We start from the raw sequence: 21,878 nt of genomic DNA on the forward strand, positions 1-21,878 counted from the left end.
CTAACATCCTTGTGGGCGGGTTCGCTAGTGCTGTTGGGAGGAGTTTAAACTAATTCAGCAGGGGGAGGGGACACAGAATATTAGCAGAATAGGGACACATCATAATACAGTAAAACAATCAAGTCAGAGGGAGTACAGCTGCATTAAGCTTCAAGGGAGTAAGGCAAGGCTGGATGGCCTCTACTTTAATGCCAGGAGTATTACAGGTAAAACGGATGAGTTAAGGGTGAGGATTGACACGTGGAATTGTGATATAGTAGCCATTACTGAGACGTGGTTGAGGGAAGGGCAGGATTGGCAGCTCAACATTCCGGGATATAGAATCTTCAGGCGAGACAGGGGAAGGGGTAAAAGAGGAGGAGGCGTTGCATTATTAGTTAAGGAGTCAGTTACTGCAGTAAGGAGAGGTGATATCTTGGAGGGGGCATCGAATGAAGCTTTGTGGGTAGAGTTTAGGAATAAAAAAGGGGCAGCCACATTGTTAGGTGTTTATTATAGACCCCCAGATAGTCAGCGGGAAATTGAGGAGCAAATATGTCCACAATTTGGTGAGGTGTGTAAAAACAATAACAATAGGGTAATTATATTAGGTGATTTCAACTTCCCAAAATTAATTGGGATAGACATAGTGTTAAGGGCTTGGATGGAGTGGAGTTCTTGAAATGTATACAGGAGAACTTTTTAGGTCAATATGTAAAGGGTCCAACAAGGGACGGTGCAGTGCTGGACCTAATTCTGGGGAATGAAGCCGGACAGGTGGCTGAGGTGGTGGTGGGCGAGCATTTTAGCAATAGCGACCACAACATGGTACAGTTTAAGTTTGTTATGGACAAAGAAATTGACAAGTTTCAAAAAAATGTTTTGGATTGGGGGAGAGTGGATTTTAGTAAAATAAGGCAGGATCTGGCCAAGATAGACTGGGAACAGTTACTTGTGGGGAAATCTACAGAGGAGCAGTGGGGGGTGTTCAAAAAGGAAATGGGGAGGGTACAGGCTCAACATGTTCCCTCTAGGGTGATAGAAAGGAGTAACAAGCCCAGAGAACCATGGATGACCGGAGATATTCAGGTTATGATGAGAAGGAAAAGAAAGGCTTTTAGCAGGTACAAGGGAAGCAAATCAGCAGAGGCATTAGTGGAGTACAGACAGTGCAGGGTGGAGTTTAAGAAAGCAATTAGGAGAGCAAAGAGTGGATATGAGAAAGCTCTGGCTGGTAAAAGTAGGGAAAATCCCAAGATATTCTATAAGTATATCAATGGGAAGAGGATAACCAGGGAAAGAGTAGGAACCATAAGGGACCAAGGGGGCAATCTATGGGTGGAGCCAGAGAACATTGCTAGAGTGTTGAATGAACACTTCACATCCGTCTTCACACAAGAGAATGAGGATGAAGGTATCGAACTCGGGGAGAGAGACTGCGAGGTTCTTAAGAAAATTGATATAGGGAGTGACAAGGTATTGGAGGTGTTGGCAGGCTTAAAAGTGGACAAATCTCCAGATCCAGATTATTTGTGTCCCAGACTGCTGAGGGAGGCAAGGGAGGAGATCGCAGGGGCTCTGACCCAAAATTTTAATTCCTCTCTGGCCACGTGGGAGGTGCCAGAGGATTGGGGAACAGCTAATGTGGTTCCGCTATTTAAGAAGGGTTGTAGAGATAAGCCAGGGAACTACAGGCCAGTGAGTCTCACGCCAGTTGTAGGGAAACTATTGGAGAAAGTTCTGAAGGAGAGTATCTATCTCCACTTGGAGAGGCAAGGTTTGATCAGGGATAGTCAGCATGGCTTTGTCAGAGGGAAGTCATGCCTAACAAATTTGACTGAATTTTTTGAGGAGGTGACCAGGTGTGTAGATGAGGGTAGTGCAGTTGATGTAGTTTATACAAGGTCCCACATGGGAGACTTATAAAGAAGGCAAATGCACATGGGATACAGGGTAATTTGATAAGGTGGATTCAAAATTGGCTTAGTTGTAGGAAGCAGAGGGTGATGACAGAAGGATGGTTTAGTGACTGGAAGCCCATGTCCAGTGGCATACCACAGGGATCTTTGCTGGGTCCCCTATTATTTGTCATTTATATAAACGACATAGATGACCAGTAAGTTTGCGGATGACACAAAGATTGGCCGGGTGTTAACAGTGAGGTTGAGTGTCTTGGGCTACAGGAAGATATAGACGGGATGGTCAAATGGGCAGATGGGCAGATAAGTGGCAGATGGAATTTAACCCTGAAAAGTGTGAGGTGATACGCTTTGGAAGGAGTAATTTGACAAGGAAGTATTCAATGAACGACATGACACTAGGAAGTTCTGAGGAACAAAGGGACCTTGGCGTGTGTGTCCATAGATCTCTGAAGGTGGAGGGGCATGTAAGTGAGGTGGTGAAAAAGGCATATGGGACACTTGCCTTTATCAATCAAGGCATAGATTACAAAAGTAGGGAGGTCATGTTGGAGTTGTATAGAACCTTAGTGAGGTCACAGCTGGAGTATTGTGTGCAGTTCTGGTCGCCACATTATAGGAAGGATGTGATTGCACTGGAGGGGGTGCAGAGGAGATTCACCAGGATGTTGCCTGGGATGAAACATTTAAGTTATGAAGAGAGGTTGGATAGACTTGGGTTGTTTTCGTTGGAGCAGAGAAGACTGAGGGGCGACCTGATCGAGGTGTACAAGATTATGAGGGGCATGGACAGGGTGGATAGGGAGCAGCTGTTCCCCTTAGTTGAAGGGTCAGTCACAAGGGGGCATAAGTTCAAGGTGAGGGGCAGGAGGTTTAGGGGGGATGTGAGGAAAAACCTTTTTACCCAGAGGTGGTGACGGTCTGGAATGCACTGCCTGGGAGGGTGGTGGAGGCGTGTTGCCTCACATCCTTTAAAAAGTACCTGGATGAGCAGTTGGCACATCATAACATTCAAGGCTATGGGCCAAGTGCTGGTAAATGGGATTAGGTAGGTAGGTCAGGTGTTTCTCACGTGTCAGTCCAGACTCAATGGGCCAAAGGGCCTCTTCTGCACTGTGATTCTGTGTGATTCTGTGAAGTGATGAACTCCATATGAGGCAATAATATAAAGAAACATTATGTAACCGATTGCATGCACCACTTAGTATTGAGAACTGACCTTGACGCTCCCACTAATTTCCATTCCTGACCTCAGCTTTCCAGAATGTCATCAAATGTCTAATCCCCTGGAACTCCTCCATTTCCTCTTCAACCATCACCTTTGACACACTTGGTTACAAGTTAATCTGATCCTGGTTCAACTCAGGTCTTGTGTCCTCCACCATCCTTGTTTAATCATGTGTGAATGCATTTGTTATGTGGCTGACATGAGTGAGCAGCGAGTGAGAGTGTGCTACCCAACACATGCCTCAAGTAGAGGGCATCTACTCATGCCCATTTACTAGTGAGCACAGACAGTTGGCGTCTATAACATATTGCAAACGTGGGCTGCAGTCATTTTTTAAATGGGTTGAAGCCAGTTATACCTGGTTTGGATTGCATACAAACATTGGGAGTAATCATCAGAGGTGCTCACATGACTCAGGTCTCCTTGCAGATGGCACTGGCATTGACATGCTGAAAGACAGACCACGGTGGAGATAAAGCAATGCTAAATTATAGCAGCCATGGGAGATGGAACAGAATATCGAGAGTGTGGTACTCCTCATGCCAATCATTCAGTGTAAGTCAAGTGATTCTGCAGCTCAGCCCTGCTGCTCCAACAGCCTCTAGTCTGGCTGAATAAAGCCAGAGACAACTCCAGAGGAGCCATCAGTATGCTGGAGTTTTTTTTGTCTTACATCAAATGGTTCTTCATTGATCACCCCATTCCAACTCCTTCCTCCCATGGGTCTGGGTTTGAGTGTTTCTCTTCAATATCACTATTTACATAATTTAGAGTGTTCGTCTTTGATAGCACCTGCCTGAGGGAGGAATGATGCTGGTTGTTATGCATGTCAGTGGTACTATAGGGGTACGTTAGGTAGTTTGTTGCCTTCTCCGCACTCTATGAAGATGGTAGATGGTGCACAATGAATCCATTTAGGCATTCTTTTGTTAATATGTTCTCTGTTATATGCTAATGAGCAATGTCTGTAGGCACCGTTCAAAACACAGAATATATAATCAACATGAAACATTATGACCTCCTGCCAGCTGTGGTTTTTATCTTTAAAGCCTACAGCAACAGACATTAACACCACAATTCCTTCCTCTGCTAATTCTTTTTTCCTTCATAAAAACCAAAGGTAAAATGCTGCGGATGTTGGAAAGCTGAAACAAAAACAGAAAATGCAGGAAACACAGAGTAAATTGGATGGCATTTGGAAAGAAAGGAAGGATGTAATTGTCAATATTAATGGCAATTACATTTTAAACAGGTGATGGGTATTTGTACATCTATAAATGGGGACTCTGGTGATGTGGAGGAGTGTTGACTTTATATTAAGTCAAAAAACCTCTCACCACAGGAAAGACAGGTTTGACTTCACCAACTGGCTTAGATCCATATAACAGTAATGTCTGAGAATAACTCTCTGCTAGAATGTACTCTCATGAAAGACTATACAAAAACATTCTTAATTTGTTTACAGATGTTTTTTCCATTCATGGTATGTACAATATACTTTTTAAACAGTAAGTCTCTCCACCACTGATGCACAGTGGCAGCAGAGTGTACCATCTACAAGATGCATTGCAGCAACTCACAAAGGCTCCGTTGACTGCACTTTCCAAACCCACGACCACTACTATCTAGAAGGACAAGGGCAGCAGATATATGGGAACACCACCATCTGCAAGTGCCCCTCCAAGCCCCACACCATCCTGTTTTGGGCACCTATCACTGTTCCTTCACTGTTGCTGGGTCAAAATCCTGGACTCCCTCCCCAACAGCACTTTGGGGGCACCTACACTGCACAATCTGCAATTCTTCAAAGATGATGGCGCACCGCCAGCTTCTCAAGTTCAATAGGGATGGGTAAGAAAATGCTGGCCTAGCCAGTGAAACTCAGCCCCAAAATGAATTTTAAAGATTGTGTAATTTTAAAATTTCCACCTCTGTTACCTTGTTTGCTACTAGCTTACTAATATTCTTACTAACAGCGTTTTTATCTTAACAGATGCTACCTTTCCTCTTCTGAAAGCCATGTAATATCTTCAAGACTTCACATGCGCCTCCAAAGAAGTTCTTAGCACAACTTTACTCATAAATCAGGAGGTTTTCACAGTCATTCTGCCTTTTCTCACAACACTCATGTGAGGATACACAAATCTTTCAACATTTATACCCATTAGGGTACTAGCGTTAGAAGGTGATTATTACAGGTGTATTGTGACTGGCTTTTGGCTCTGTGGTAACACTCTTATCTATGGTGAATGGCTGTAAAGATAAAAATGGTGGTAGTGAGATTAATTAAATAAGAAACTGATATGATGAGTCAAGACAAAATAATTCTGAAAACAAATTTCTAAGTGACCTGACTTTGTGAACATGGGATGAGTCAACAAACATAAAATAAATATCATTTTGAAGGGGATGCTGAAGCAGTAAGAGGTCATAGATTGGACTCCCAGTACTATCTCCTGGTTTGGCCAGGCTCAGCTGGACCTGTACTCAGAGTGCTATTGTTTTTAATGTCCTAGATTAAGGAGGAAGGGGTCATGTTTCCTCCTCCTGATCAATAATACTCCAGGTGCAGTCTCATCAAGGGTCTATAGGAGTAAAGATGTCTTTTACTGCAATTAGGTGCAGCCTTGGTGAGACCACACCTGGAGTATTTTGTACAGTTTTGGGCTCCTTATCCAAGGAAAGATATTCTTGACGTAGAGGACGTGCAACGAAGGTTCACCAGACTAATTCGTGGGATGGAAGGATTGTCGTATGAGGAAAGATTGAATAGACTGGGCCATTACTCTGTGGCGTTTAGAATGAGAGGTTATCTTATTCAAACATATAAAATTTTATAGGGCTCGACAGGGTAGATGCAGGAAGGATGTTCTCCCTGGCTGGGGGGGGGTCTAGGACACAGGGTAGAATTTTGCCATCGGTGAGCAGGAGGCAGGGCTCGCTCTCCGACGCATAAAATGATGCGGGATGATGTTGGGTGGAACCCCCAATGTCATCCCGCCCCATTTAAATTTTCAGGAAGGCGGGGACACAGCAAAATCAGCTGTCCGCCTGCCGACTTGTCAATGGCCAATTGAGGCCATTGACAGGATCATTTAAACAATTAAAGGACCTGCCTGTCCAACCTTAAGGTTGGTGGGCAGGCCAGGAGCCCCGGCGGCAACTAGAGAAAACATGAAACCTCATCCACAGGCGGGATGAGGTTTCATGGAGGATTTTAAAAAGTTTAATAAAGTTGTTCTGTTAATTATGAACATGTCCCATCTCATGTGACATTGTCACATGAGGGGGACATGTTAGGGAATTTTTTTTTTCTATTTTTAATAGTTTTCAAAGTGTCAGCGATTTCCCTGAGGCTGCACTTAGCCTCAGGGAGATGTGCGCTCTTTCGTGTACATGCATGAAAGAGCGCACTCTCGCTTTTGGGGAATCCCCCCTGCCCGCACAGGAAGCGCATAGCACTTCCCACCGAATGTCACACTGGTCGGGCCTTAATTGGCCCGCCCACGTAAAATGGCGGCGGGGCCCGCTTCTCCGGCAGGCTCCCCGTCCGCCGGAGATTGGGTTGGGCCCGCCCGCCCAGCAGGCAAAAAATTCTGCCCACAGTCTCAGAATAAGGGGCAGGCCATTTAGGACTGAGATGAGGAGGAATATCTTCACTCAGAGAGTGGTGAATGTTTGGAATTCTCTATCCCAGAGGGTTGTGGAGGCTCAGTCAGACTGCTTTCAAGACAGAGATCAAGAGATCCCGAGATTTCAAAGGGTATGGGATAGTGCAGGAAAATGGCGTTGAGGTAGAAAATCATCCATGATCTAGATGAATGGCGGAGCGGGCTCGAGGTGCTGAATGTGCTATTCCTGTTCCTGTTTCTTATGTTCTTCACAGTCACAGAATCACAGCATCTTTACAGAGCAGAAGGTGGCCATTCTGTCCATTGAGTCTGCACTGGCTCTCTGAAAGAGCATTCTACCTTGTCCCAGTCCCCTGCCTTATCCCCGTAACCTTGCACATTCTCTCTTTTCAGATAGCAATCCAATTCCTCACATCACATTTACTCCTTTTGCCAATTATTTTGAATCTGTGCCCTCTAGTTCTTGATGCTCCCTTGAGTGGAAACAGTCTCTCACTATTTACCCTGTCCATACCCCTCAAGATCTTGAATACCTCTATCAGCTCACCTCTCAGCCTTCTTTTCTCCAAGTAAAACAGTCCCAACCTCTCCAATCTATCCTCATAGCTACAGTTCTTTATCCCAGGAATCATTCTTGTGAATCTCCCCTGTACTCTCTCCAATGTCTTCACATCCTTCCTCAAGTATGGCACCCAGAACTGGATGCAGTAATCCAGATGAGGTCCAACTAGTGTCTCATACAAGTTCAACATGAACTCCTTATTCTTGTACTCAATTCCCCTATTAATAAAGGCTAGGATACTATATGCTTTATTAACCGCTCTGTCAACATGCCCTGCCATCTTCAATGACATATGTATGTGTACACTGAGGTTCCTCTGTTCCTGCACCTCCTTTAGAACTTCTCCCTTTATTTCACACTGTCTCACCACATTTTTCCTGCTAAAATGATTCACTTCAGACTTCTTTCTTTTATTCATTCACGGGATGTGGGCTTCGCTGGCTGGGCCAGCATTTATTGCCCATCCCTAGTTGCCTTTGAGGAGGTGGTGGTGAGCTGCCTTCTTGAACCACTGCAGTCCATGTGGTGTGGGTACACCCACAGTGCTGTTAGGGAGGGAGTTCCAGGATTTTGACCCAGCGACAGTGAAGGAATGGCGATATATTTCCAAGTCAGGATGGTGAGGGATTTGGAGGGGAACGTCCAGGTGGTGGCATTCCCATCTATCTGCTGCCCTTGTCCTTCTAAATGGTAGTGGTCATGGGTTTGGAAGGTGCTGTCTAAGGAGCCTGGGTGAATTTCTGCAGTGCATTTTGTAGATGGTACACACTGCTGCTACTGTGCGACGGTGGTGGAGGGAGTGAATGCTTGTGGATGTGGTGCCAATCAAGTGGGCTGCTTTGTCATGGATGGTGTCAAGCTTCTTGAGTGTTGTGGGAGCTGCACTCATCCAGGCAAGTGGAGAGTATTCCATCACACTCCTGACTTGTGCCTTGTAGATGGTGGACAGGCTTTGGGGAATCAGGAGGTGAGTTATTCATCGCACGATTCCTAGCCTCTGACTTGCTCTTGTGACCACAGTATTTATATGGCTAGTTCAATTCAGTTTCTGGTCAATGGTAACTCCCAGGATGTTGATAGTGGGGGATTCAGTGATGGTAATGCCATTAAATGGGAAGGGGTGATGGTTAGATTCTCTCTTGTTGGAGATGATCATTGCCTGGAACTTGTGTGGCACGAATATTACTTGCCACTTGGATTGCTTCAGTAACTGAGGAATCGCGAATGGTGCTGAACATTGTGCAATCATCAGCGAACATCCCCACTTCTAACCTTATGATGGATGGAAGGTCATTGATGAAGCAGCTGAATATGGATTGGCTGAGGACACTACCCTGAGGAACTCCTGCAGTGATGTCCTAAAGCTGAGATGACCGACCCCCAACAACCACAACCATCTTCCTTTGTGCTAGGTATGACTCCAACCAGTGGAGAGTTTCCCCCCCGATTCACATTGACTCCCGTATTGCTAGGGCTTCTTGATGCCACAGTCAGTCAGATGCGGCCTGTCAAGGCCAGTCAGTCTCACCTCACCTCTGGGTTCGGCTCTTTGGTCCATGTTTGAACCAAGGCTGTAATGTGGTCAGGAGCTGAGCGGCCCTGATGGATCCCAAATTGGGTTCTGCTTGATTGCACTGTTGATGACCCCTTCCATTCCTTTACTGATGATCGAGAGTAGACTGATGGGGCGGTAATTGGCCGGGTTAGATTTGTCCTGCTTTTTGTGTACAGGACATATCTGAGCAATTTTCCACATAGCTGGGTAGCTGCCAGTGTTGTAGCTGAACTGGGACAGGTTGGCTAATGACACGGCAAGGTCTGGAGCACAAGTCTTCAGTACTATCACCGGAATATTGTCAGGGCCCATAGTTTTTGCATTATTCAGTGCCTTCAGCCGTTTCTTGATATCACATGGAATGAATCGAATTGGCTGAAGACTAACATCTGTGATGCTGGAGACCTCCAGAGGAGGCCGAGATGTATCATCCACTCAGCACTTCTGGCTGAAGATTATAGCAAATGTTTCAGCCTTATCTTTTACACTGATGTGCTGGGCTCCTCCATTATTGAGGATGGGGATATTTGTGGAGCCTCCTTCTCCAGTGAGTTGTTTAATTGTCCACCACCATTCACGACTGGATGTGGCAGGACTGCAGAACTTAGATCTGATCCATTGATTGTAGGATCGCTTACATCTGTCTATCACCTGTTGCTTATGCTGTTTGGCACGCAAGTAGTCCTGTGTTATAGCTTCACCAGGTTGACACCTCATTTTTAGGTATGCCTGGTGCTGCTCCTGGCATGCCTTCCTGCACTCTTCATTGAACCAGGGTTGATCCTCTGACTTGATGGTAATGGTAGAGTAGGGGATATGCTGGGCCATGAGTTTACAGATTGTGTTCGAGTACAATTCTGCTGCTGCTGATGGCCCACAGTTCCTCATGGATGTCTAGTCTTGAGTTGCTAGATCTGTTCGATGGTAGTGCCACACAACACGACGGAGGGTATCCTCAATGTGATGGCCGGACTTTATCTCCACAACGACTGTGCGATGGTCACTCCTACCGATACTGTCATGGACAGATGCATCTGCGGCAGGCAGGCTGGTGAGGTCAAGTATGTTTTTCCCTCTTGTTGGTTCCCTCGCCACCTGCCACAGACCCAGTCTAGCAGCTATGTCCTTTAGGACTCAGCCAGCTCGGTCAGTAGCGGTGCTACGGAGCCACTCTTGGCGATAGACATTGAAGTCCCCACCCAGAGAACATTCTGTACCCTTGCCACCTTCAGTGCTTCCTCCAAGTGGTGTTCAAAATGGAGGAGCACTGATTAATCAGCTGAGGGAGGGTGGTACATGGTAATCAGCAGGAGGTTTCCTTGCCCCATTTTGACCTGATGCCATGAGACTTCATGGGGTCCCGAGCCGATGTTGAGGACTCCCAGGGCAACTCTGTCCCGACTGTATACCACTGTGCCACCACCTCTGCTGGGTCTGTCCTGCTGGTGGGACAGGACATACCCAGGGATGGTGATGGTGGTGTCTGGGACATTATCTGTAAGGTATGATTCCGTGAGGGTGACTATGTCAGGCTGTTGCTTGACTAGTCTGTGAGACAGCTCTCCCAATTTTGGCACAAGCCCCCAGATGTTAGTGAGGAGGACCTTGCAGGGTGGACAGGGCTGAACTTTTGGTGCCTGGGTTGATGCCAGGTGGTCCATCCGGTTTCATTCAACTGGGTGGTTTGCTAGGCAATTTCAGGGGCAGTTAAGAGTCAACCACATTTCTGTGGGTCTGGAGTCACATGTAGGCCAGATCAGGTAAGGATAGCAGATTTCCTCCCCTAAAGGACATTAGTGAGCCAGATGGGTTTTTACAACAATCAACAATAGTTTCATGGTCATCATTAGACTTCTAATTCCAGATTTTTTTTTGATTTCTAATTCCACCATCTGTCGTGGCAGGATTTGAACCTGGGACCCCGGAGCGTTACCCTGGGTCTCTGGATTATTAGTCCAGCAACAATACCAGAACATCATCGCCTCCCTCTTCATCTGCCACCTGTCTGCCCAATCCACTAACATGTCTATGTCCTTTTGAAGTCCAAGATTATCCTCATCACAGTTGACAACATTTCCAATCTTCGTATCATCTGCAAATTTTGAAATCATGCCCTGCACACCACAGTCTAGGTCATTAATATATATCAGGAAGAGCAAGGGTCCCAACACTGACCCCTGGGGAACTCCACTATAAACTTTCCTCCAATCTGAAACACAAACATTAATCACTACTCTCTGTTTCCTGTCACTCAGCCAATTTCTTATTTAAGTGCCTACTTTCCCTTTCTTTCCATGACCTAGAATTTTGCTCACAAATCTGTTGTGTGGCACTGTATCAAATGCTTTTTAAAAATCCATATACACCAATTCAACAGTATTTCCCTTATCAACCTTCTCTGTTACCTCCTCTCACAATTCAAGCAAGCTAGTTAAACATGATTTTCCCTTAATGAATCCATGCTGGCTTTCCTGAATAATCCTGCACTTGTCCAAGTGACTCTTGATTTTAATCCCTTACTTTCCAGAAGTTTCCCTACCACTGAGGTCAAACTGACTGGTCTGTCATTTCCGCCTTTATCCTTGCACCCCTTTTTGAACAAGGGTGTAACATTTGAATTCTCCAGTCCTCTGGCACCTCCCCTGTGTCTAAAGAAGACTGAAAGATTATCACTAGCGCCTCTGCAATTTCCACTCTCTCTTCCCTCAGCACTCTTGGATGCATCTCATCCAGTCCTGGTACCTTGTCTATTTATTAAAAATAGCCTTTCCAAAGCCCTCTTCCTCTCGGTTGTAAGTTCTCCTTGTGTACCTGTTACCTCCTCTCTCATCTCAGCCTGGGTAGCAAGTTCTTCCTTTGTAAAGACAGATCCAAAGTACTCGTTCAACACCAATGCTTTTTCTCCAGTCTCCACATGCAAGTCCCCTTTTTTGTCCCTAATCGGCCCTACTCTTTCTTTTACCACCCTTTTATTATTTATATGCTTATAGAAGGCCTTGGGATTCCCTTTTATGTTCGCTGCCAGCCTCTTTTCATGCTCTCTCCTTGCTTTTCTTATTAGTTTCTTCACTTGCCCTCTGGTCCTTCTCTATTCACCCTGATTCTCCATTATATTATCTACCTGACATCTTCGTACACGCACTTCTTTCTTTGCATCTTTACCTCTATCTCTCTTGTCATCCAGGGTGCTCTGGATTTATTGGTCCTACCTTTCCCCTTCAATGGAATATACCTTGATATTGCCTGCAATACTTTCACTATGAAGGTGGCCCATTGTTCAGCCACCGTCTTTTCTGCCAACATTTGATTCCAACTCACTTGACTCAGATGCATTCTCATCCCATCGAAGTTGTCTTTCCACCAATTAATTATCCCTGCTCTGGATTGCTCCCTGTCCTTTTCCATGATTAAACTAAACTTTATAATACAATGGTCACTGTCCCCTAGAGGCTCTCCCACTGATATTTGACCCATTTGGGCCAACTCATTCTCCAGAACCAGGTCCAAATGTTCTTGTGTTCTAACAGTACTTAATTCCACGAATCATACTCTGAGCGTACATAACTGATCACTTGTTGGAGGAATTCAGACCAAAGTGATTCAATATTAAAATTAGATAATTATTCTTGGTCTCTCCATTTAAGTCATTAATATAGATTGAAAGTAGCTGAGGCCTTAGCACTGCACTACAGATGGTTTTAATCACCAGGGCTCATTCCTCTGAGGCCCTGGGCTCATTGGTCAGGTCAATCTGCATGGTCAGTGTCTAAAGCAGCCAATCCAACAAATAGACAATCCCAATTGACAGGCTAATTGATCAATGATTGCTGTTCTGACCAACAGCAATCATTGGTCAAGTAGCAGGACGCGCCAGATCCCCTTCTCACCTCATGGATTTCTGCTTGAGTCTGGTCAGTGTGGTTACTTAATCTTCAGACCTGGCTAGAGCACAAGCAGGTTGGTGACAGTTGTTTCAAAGCAGGCACACCTCACACCACCCTCCCCCCATCCCCCACCTCTTCCCTCTGTAAAGTGTGGGCTAGTGGATTCCTCACGGGGCTCGAATTATCTGTTTCAAATCTTCCTTTCACTGGAGCCAACTCCTGGGCCCCAGGCCATTTTGAGATTCAAACCCAGGTCCCTCCGCTTCTTCTCCTGGCTCCGCACGTCTAGCCGGTTTTAATGGTAAATATGTAGGGTTGGGCGGCACCGTGTGAGAGCACGGCAGTTCGAGGCGACCCGGCCGGGCAGCCTGAGGCCCCCACTGTTGGCCATTAATGGAATTGGAGTCTGCCTTTAAGGTCCTTTCAGTCAGGTAGAGCAAAAGGTGGTAAATTGAGATCTGCAAGTCTGATCACCGTTGAGAGCTTTTCCGACTTGGATGTATTTTTTTCATTCGTTCATGGGATGCGGGTGTCGCTGGCGAGGGCAGCATTTGTTGCCCGATCCTAATTGCCTTGTTCAGAGGGTACTTAAGACTCAACCACATTGCTGTGGGTCTGGAGTCACATGTCGGCCAGACCAGGTAAGGACGGCAGATTTCCTTCCCTAAAGGACATTAGTGAACCAGATGGGTTTTGAAAAATTTTTACAACAATCGGCAATGGTTTCATGGCCATCATCAGACTTTTAATCCCAGATTTTTTTACTGAATTCATGTGTATCATCTTTGTTGTGTGCTGGCTGTGTCAGCAAGTCATTCTACCAGGCGTCTGATGGCACAGAATCTACTGCAGGTATTTTGCATGCAAGAGATAGGCCTGGAAGCCAAGATTGTAGACACAGCTACTGAGAAGCTGAGTAGAATTTCAATACTGTACAGAATAGTCCAGCAGGATTTTGGATAAATGTGTAGCCCTGGGTACAAGAGCAGTTGTTGAAACACATTAACTGTTACCCAGGATTGCCACCAAAGTTCGAAAAAGCTGTGAAAGCTCTTGGACTTACTTGGATGGTTGTTTTTTGAAATAGAAATGAGAAAGAACACATCAAGCAGCAGAGGAAGGCCGGTGATTTTGCAACAGATAAAGCACCTAGTGCCTCTCCTCTCCGGCCCTTCCCAACCCTCTTCCCCAAATGGTGTGTGGGTCTTGGCCCTTGTGCCAGGCCCTTCCCAAACCCCTCAGGCCACTACTCTTGGTATTAATACGGAGTTCCACTGCATTGCTGTATCCCTGTGAAAAGTTCTTTCAGCTCCAGCTCATCAATATAATGAGGCAGGTTCCTGACAAATAATTGCTGCCTGTCTGGATATCGGATTGGGCGCCGTGTTTCTGTATTTCCCCCCCCCCACCCCCACATCCACACCCCCGGGTTTATTTTCACTGGACCTGGTCTGGGACTCTGGTGACACACCCTGCCATTCCCTAACTCGCTGATAATGAGGCTTTGGGGGTGGAATCTGTATTTCTGGTTTTGTCAATGGTCGGGGCTTTGAAAACATACAGTGGAATTCCAGTGATGGGGCACGCGCGCGCTCACACACACGCGCGCGCTCACACACACGCGTGCGCTCACACACACGCGCGCGCTCACACACACGCGCGCGCTCACACACACGCGCGCGCTCTCACACACGCGCGCGCTCTCACACACGCGCGCGCTCTCACACACGCGCGCGCTCTCACACACGCGCGCTCACTACACACGCGCTCACTACACACGCTCTCACATGCTCACACACACACACACACACACACACACGCTCACACACACACGCTCACGCTACTCGGTGTGGGGGCACACACATACTTTGCCACCCCACCCCTGCCCCTGCCTCTTGCTTCCCCAGAAACCTATCACACCAACAGGGGAGAGGAGAAAAACCCAACCTGAAAGCCAACCTTCTTCCAACTCCCACCTTCATATGAATTCTGCCCAGGCCAACTTGGAGTGTGCACCATCAGAGGTGAACGCAAGGTAGGTGTTACTTAAACCCAGCTCCTGAGCTCAGCCCTGGTTCCCTCCCCCTTCCCTGGTGACCAAGTCTTGGGGACTAGCCTGTCTCTCTCTAGCTCTGCTTCTTAAGCGAAATGGCGAAAAAGATTTTATTAGTTAGCTCTGCCGCTTGGCACTTTTTAATGATTGTCTTTATTAATTACTATTTTTTTAAAATAATCAATTTGTTGCTTTGACATTGATTTTTTTTTGCTCAGCAAGTTGTGTCTTCTTCATGCCTTATCCTCTTTTTTGGAATTCATGTTCGATGTTGTGCCAAACCAGATCTCAGGCAGCTGCTGTTGGGTTTCTTGCTGAAGGGGAATGAAAGGCTCACAAGAAGTCTGATTGTTTTTTGGAGGGCTGGAAAAAAGGGTTATTTTTTGCTCCAATAGAAGCGGGAAGTGTTGGAAATTCTCAGCACGTCCAGCGGCATCTGTGCAGAGAAGAACAGAGGTGAGTGACCCTTGGTCAGACCTAGAGCAGATCGTGGACCTGAAGTGTTGACTCTGTTTCTCTCGCCACAGATGCTGCCAGAGCTGCTGAGTATTTCCAGCATTATCAGTTTATATTTCAGATTTCCAGCATGTGCAGTACTTTGCTCTCCTATTATATGCTACATGTTGGGCATTTGTAAGTGTGGTTAGTTTCAAATATTTATCACTTAATGCAAAATGTAATATTTCTGTTAAGGTTGGTTGGTCTAATTTACTGGAAGGTTTGGCCATTTTTAAACTTGGAAGTGAAATCAGGAGCTATGCGCCAACAGAATATGTCACTGTCAGTCCAAGATAGTCTCATTTGTACTTAGGATTGTTGTGCAGAACTGGTCATATTGCAGGATTCCAAACAACCTGTCCGAATTTCACATCAACGCGAATGTCTGACAGCATTGTGAGGCCTTAAGACCAACCTGGACATACACACAGCAAACCTGACAAAGGCACGGGAATAGTCATCCTTAACAAGTATGACTATGGGCAGAATTGTCCAGATTCGCACTAAGTGCGGGAGCGGGCGGGGAAAATGACGTTTTATCCGCCGGCCACAATGGCGACTTTTCACACCGTATCATCCCAAAACTGCCGTATTAATTATGCATTCCTGGGAAACACACTGTTTCCATGGTGGGAGGGCTCTCATTCACCCACCACACCATCACCCCGTCGCTCCCTCATGCTGAAGTGCAGCTGCGTACACACCTCTCAGTGCTTCCTGTCCACCACTGCTGCATGGAAGACATGGCCCCAAAAGGCAAGAAGACTGCAGCACTCTCCAGTTTAGGGACGCATCCCTCGAGTACCTTTTGGACGCCGTCGATACCCGCTGTGATGTCCTCTACGCCCCGCTCTGGCCGCAGCTTCACCATTCCGCCTTGGGAGGCAGTGTCAGCGGTGGTCAGTGCCAATGCCCTGCAAAAAGAGGACAGCCACCCAGTGCCAAAAGAGGATGAATGATCTCCTCCATTCTGCCAGGGTAATTCACTCTTCTCATCACTCTCAACTCTCACACTCACAAACCCATCACACATCCACACTCAATGTTGGTCCAAGGGGCATCACCATTCACTCTTTCACACATGCCTTCATTGTCCTCATCCCGTCCATGGGACCACTCACCACCCACACAGGCCAGGCATACTTGTCATCTGGCCTGGCAGGCGTCCTGCTTACACTCTCTCCATCTCTATTCATGCAGGACAAGCTGGCACACAACAAGAGGGAGAGGTCACAGACTGGTGGAGGAATACCCGACATCAAGGTCCTTACGGACTTCAAAAATAGAGACATCCAGCTGGCCGGCGAGGATCTGGACCATTCCTGTACTGACAATGAGGTCAGCACTGCTCTACGAAGTGAGCACCCAGCAGTGCAACATCCATCAGACAACTATGCTGTGAGTGATGTGTCCTCTTTCACAGGTCACTGCCATGCACTAATTATCTCCCCTTGCTTTCACAGGCACATCTGCCAAACAGCCAAGAGAGTCCCTGACCCAGAGCCTCCAATCAAGCCCCAAGGGAAGCTCAGAAGAGGACTCCACTGAAACCCTTCCTGAAGTCCTGTCACAGCGCTCACCCACACCCTCCACCAGCGCAGAGACACACACCTCGGTGGGATTGAGCTTTAGAATAACCCCGGGATCACAATCTGGTGAGCACATCGCACTGTCTGATCCACAGCAGGTGGCTGCAGGGAATTCCCAGGCGTCCGGCACTCAAGGGACTGCGGGAGGCCAGAAATCTGCTGAGTCCGCGTCAGAAGATGAGCCTCTGGACTCGGTCCTGTCACAGTTTCTGCAAAGACAAGCTCGGGAACATCAGGAAGGGATGTCCACTGCACTCCTCAGATTGCAAGGCATGATGGAGGAGTCCGTTTGTCTTCACTCTGGGTTGATAGCGCCAGCATGCCAATGCACTGAGGTCAACACTGGTAGGATGGTAGCTTCCATGGGGACCTTGGTCCTGGACGTCGCTCCTGCACAGCTGCGGAGGCTGAATACCATTGCCAACACGATAGTTGGCATCCAACAATGTGTGCGCAAGAGGGGTGCGGGGCAGCTCGATCTCACTCCAGCTACCCTTTCTCCTCAAGGATTCAGCCAGGGGCCCCCAGGCACCCATAGGGAGGGGGATCAGCAGGTGCACACCCAGAGCCCATCCCCCCAGGTGACTCCGGGAGTGTCCAGTCCATGCGAATCCCCTCCTCCTGTGACCTCAGCAGCTCCAGCTCCACAGTCTGAGGAGGGTGCCACTGCCACACAGCAGGACCCCAAAGTCAAACCGGGGCCCTCCAAGTTTTGGCCCTCCAGAGGATGCCTGCCAAGGTCATCACAGACAAGACGTCACAGTCAGCAGGCTGCCTCCACCTCTACTGTGGATGTCTGAGAAGCACCAAGACATAGCGACAGGATTAGGACAGTTAAGAAGATGTAACTCTTCTGGTTACAAAACAAATAAACTGAATTAGCAAAATGAGGGACAAAGTAAAAGGCAGCCCCTTAAAGGGAAACTGCAAAAACAAAAGACAAAATGCAAAGGAGACTTACCAGTAAACCAAAATGTGATTAAAGGGGCCAATAAAACACCCCAGCCCCCACGGTGCCCACCGTGGCCTCGTCAGTACCAGTGGACACCGCGTGCTCCCTCTCCAGGGACAGCCAGCTGCGAATGTAGCTGCAGAAGTGGGGCACCTGTTAATGGCCAACTTGGCTAGGCCTAGGAGCTGGTTCATGAGGAGATCCTCCTCCCTCCCAGCCCCCTCCACACCGGGTGCCCATAGATTAGGAGCGTGGGGCTGAAGTGCAAACAAAGCAGAAGCAAAAGGTTTTTCAAGTAAATAAAAAGGGGGTGCAGCCTACAACAACTTACATACGCATGGTCCACAGACTCCACAAGGCCTCAAAAACTGCAGGCGTCTTGGGAGTCCGTGAACCAACACATCCTACGTTCTGGAACTTGCGCTATGTGTCCCTGCTGCCGGTGAGGTTGAGGTTACCTATAGTAGTCTTCATTGTCAAAAGTGTTTAACCCATCACCAACACCTCAGAGTACAAGAAGGAGAGGAGTACTAAGCCTTCCTCTCCTTCAGGAGCCCAGTGAGAAACATGTGGACTCTCCGCTTGGCATTCCAAGTGCAGCCTGGGGACCTTAAGGGCCTCACGGGCGGAACTGAACACCGGCAGAAAAGAATGCCACCAGTCCAAGGCCAGCTGGACCCTGACTCGGCAACCGCGATTACTCGCTGAAAGATCCTGGAGCTCTTGAACAGGGGTGAGGGGAGAATCAATGGGAGGGCACCAGGGGATCCACCACCTCATCGAAAATGTCATTCCCAGTGTTCACCACTGAAATCCCATCCTCCCCCAGTTAGTCACCTCCAGTTTCCGACCCATCCCCAGTATTGAGTAGGGGGCTGGGTTGGAACAGCCAGGCGGCAACACCTCCACCTTGATCCCAGCCCCAGGATCAAGGCCAGAGGGGTCCACTCCAGTTAGTAGTCTCCAGTTCTAGTTCTGGGCCACGGGGCAATGGCAGCTCAGAACTGGACTAGCCATATAATACTGTGGCTACTAGAGCAGGTCAGATAAATCAATAAATAAATAAAATTAAAAAAAGATCTGTCCGAGTGTTAGGACTGGAAGCAATACTCAATTGCTTCAGTCCAATCTTAATGTGTTAGGGAATATAGGCTTGTAACTGGCAAACAATGTTTAACTTGGATAAATGCACTGTTATGCACGTGGGCAGGGTAAACATTGAAGATAAATACACCCTTGGAGGAAAGGCATTAAAGAAGGTGCAGAAAGAAAGAGAATTGGGCTTTCTAATACATAGATCTCTAAAGGCTGATGAGCAATGGCCTGAAGCAACAGATACAGTGAATAGGGTATTGAGGTGCCTTTATGGACAACTGACCTTAAGACGAGCCATACTTTGATCCTTGTTCAAGACCTTGGTCTGGCTTCACTTGGAATATTGTGTCCAGTTTTGATCTCCGCAAATGGTGGGTGATATTGAGGAAAAGGTCAGAGAAGGACCACTAGACTAATTCCCAGTACAATGTATCTTGATTATCAAGATAGGCAAGAAGAGTTTGGACTTTACACCTTTGAGAAGCTCAGAGACTTATGGATGGTCTGATTCAGTTTGATACGATGATGAAGGGAACAGATTTGAGTCCAGAGTTTTTTCTAAGTAAGTAGGCTGGGGAGGACCAATCTCAGGTTATATAAGGCCAGATCTAGATTTGATGTAGGGTGAGTGGTTTCTTTCCCCAGAGAATAGTGAACCTTTGAAACAAGCTATTGGCTCGAGCAGTGGAGCCAACTCACTGAATTCCTTAAAGATGGATCTGTTTCTGTTGGGGACAGACTCTTTTTTAAATTCATTCATGGGATATGGGCTTCCTTGGCTAGGCCAGTATTTGTTGCCCATCCATAATTGCCTTGAGAAGGTGGTGCTGAGCTGCCTTCTTGAACCACTGCAGTCCATGTGGTGTAGGTACTGTGCTGTTAGGAAGGGAGTTCCAGGATTTTGATCCAGTGACATTTAAGGAACAGCGATATATTTCCAAGTCAGGATGGTGAGTGACTTGGAGGGGAAATTCAGGTGGTGGTGTTCCCATCTATCTGCTGCCCTTGTCCTTACAGATGGTAGTGGTCATGGGATTTGGAAGGTGCTGTCTAAGGAGCCTTGGTGAATTCCTGCAGTGCATCTTGTAGATGGTACACACTGCTGCTACTGCGTCGGTGGTGGAGACCGCAAACCCACGACCGCTACCATCTAGAAGGACAAGGGCAGCAGATAGATGGGAAAACAACCACTTGGAGTTCCCCTCCAAGTCACTCACCATTCTGACTTGGAAATATATCGATGTTCCTTCACTGTCGCTGGGTCAAAATCTTGGAGCTCCCTCCCTAACAGCACTGTGGGTGTACCTACACCACATGGACTGCAGCGGTTCAAGAAGGCAGCTCACCACCACCTTCTCAAGGGCAATTAGGTATGGGCAACAATTGCTGGCCCAGCCAGCGAAGCCCACATCCCCTGAATGAATTTTTTTAAAATTAAATCGGAGCACAAAAACATGACAGCAGTAGACACTTTTTTTACCTTTTTGAATACATCATTTTCTCCATTGGAAAAGTACATGTGAACAATTACAGAATTCTGGTCAATGGAAGATCAACTTATCTTTGCAGGACAGACCCCTATGATGAATCACTGCATTGAAACACCTGTGCATTACAATACAGCATCTAATAGTGATTTGAAAGTGTCAAACCGTTTTGCACTAACCTTTCAGAATGTTCCCGAAGAGAAGCACGTTTTCCATTTCATCATGAACTCTCAAATTTGGCACGCTTGAATAGGCTCTAAAACCCGGCACCACCAGACAAAAATGGCATGAAGGAGGAAATCCGATCTCTGGCCCATAGTTAAAATGGGGAACCCGACCTCCGCAGTGGTGGGGGTGCATTTTTGCACTAGGCATTCCTGACCTGAAAAAAGGCCAGAGAAAAATAGCACAGGGTCGGGAATGTGGAGGTACATCAGATTTCCTCCAAAAAATGTCAAAGTGTGGCCAATTGCGCATCGAAAAGCGTCTCCGTACCCAGATGAAAGCTTCACCCATTGTGTAAACCAGGCTAAATGGACCGGTGGGACTTTACCTGTCTGTCATTGATTGTATGTCTGCATGCCATTCAGTTATATTGGATTCTGGGCAACTAGGGATGGGCAATAAAGCCCACATTGCCACTTTTCAATTCCATCCATTCTTATTGTACATTTTGAGGTAGATAGCAGGCTCAATATTCCTGTGGACTAAATGTTGCGCTATAAGTACCATGTGAACATCCTACAACAGATGAAATCACTGCCAAATTTATTGTGGTGCCACCATCTAGGATCAGAGAATGAAACAGCACAGAAAGAAGCTATTTGGCCCATCATTCCTGTGACAGCTCTTTGAAAGAACTATCCAATTAACCCCACTCCCCTGCACAAAATAAAGTTCTTTGATAGCATTAATTGTAAATTGGGAATAGCTGGCTGGGAGTAAGCCAATCAGTGGGACAGCTAAATAGGGAATCCATTTCATGAGCGTCAAGCAATAAATAATTCGTGAGAGCCGCAAATCCTTGCATGTTGTCTGGGATTGAATAACAAACGGGATGAATCCCAAATTCTGTGACTTCCTACTGGCATCAAATAACCTGCGGGAACATTGAGGAATTTAATTGCATGTGAATTTTGTTTTAGTCTTGTAAAGACAGCATACTCTCATGTGGTTATGTTAAGTGACACACGTGCTCCAAACCGTGTGGAAATCTCCCACTAGGGCCAATTAAATTTGAAGAATTAGAGACGCTACATTTACAGTTAGTGTATATTTTAATAAGTTGTCATTAGGTTAAAGGAAACACTTTATCAAATACCATCTTGTGTATTTTCCAGCTGCTCTCACCATTCATATCACACGCAGTCCTGGGGAATGCAAATTACCAGCAGTGAGAAAGAATTTGCATTTGTATGACACCCATTTATCTCTCAGGACATCTC

This window comes from Cetorhinus maximus, chromosome 12 (genome assembly GCF_964194155.1).
Source record: "Cetorhinus maximus chromosome 12, sCetMax3.hap1.1, whole genome shotgun sequence".
Lineage (NCBI taxonomy): Eukaryota > Metazoa > Chordata > Chondrichthyes > Lamniformes > Cetorhinidae > Cetorhinus > Cetorhinus maximus.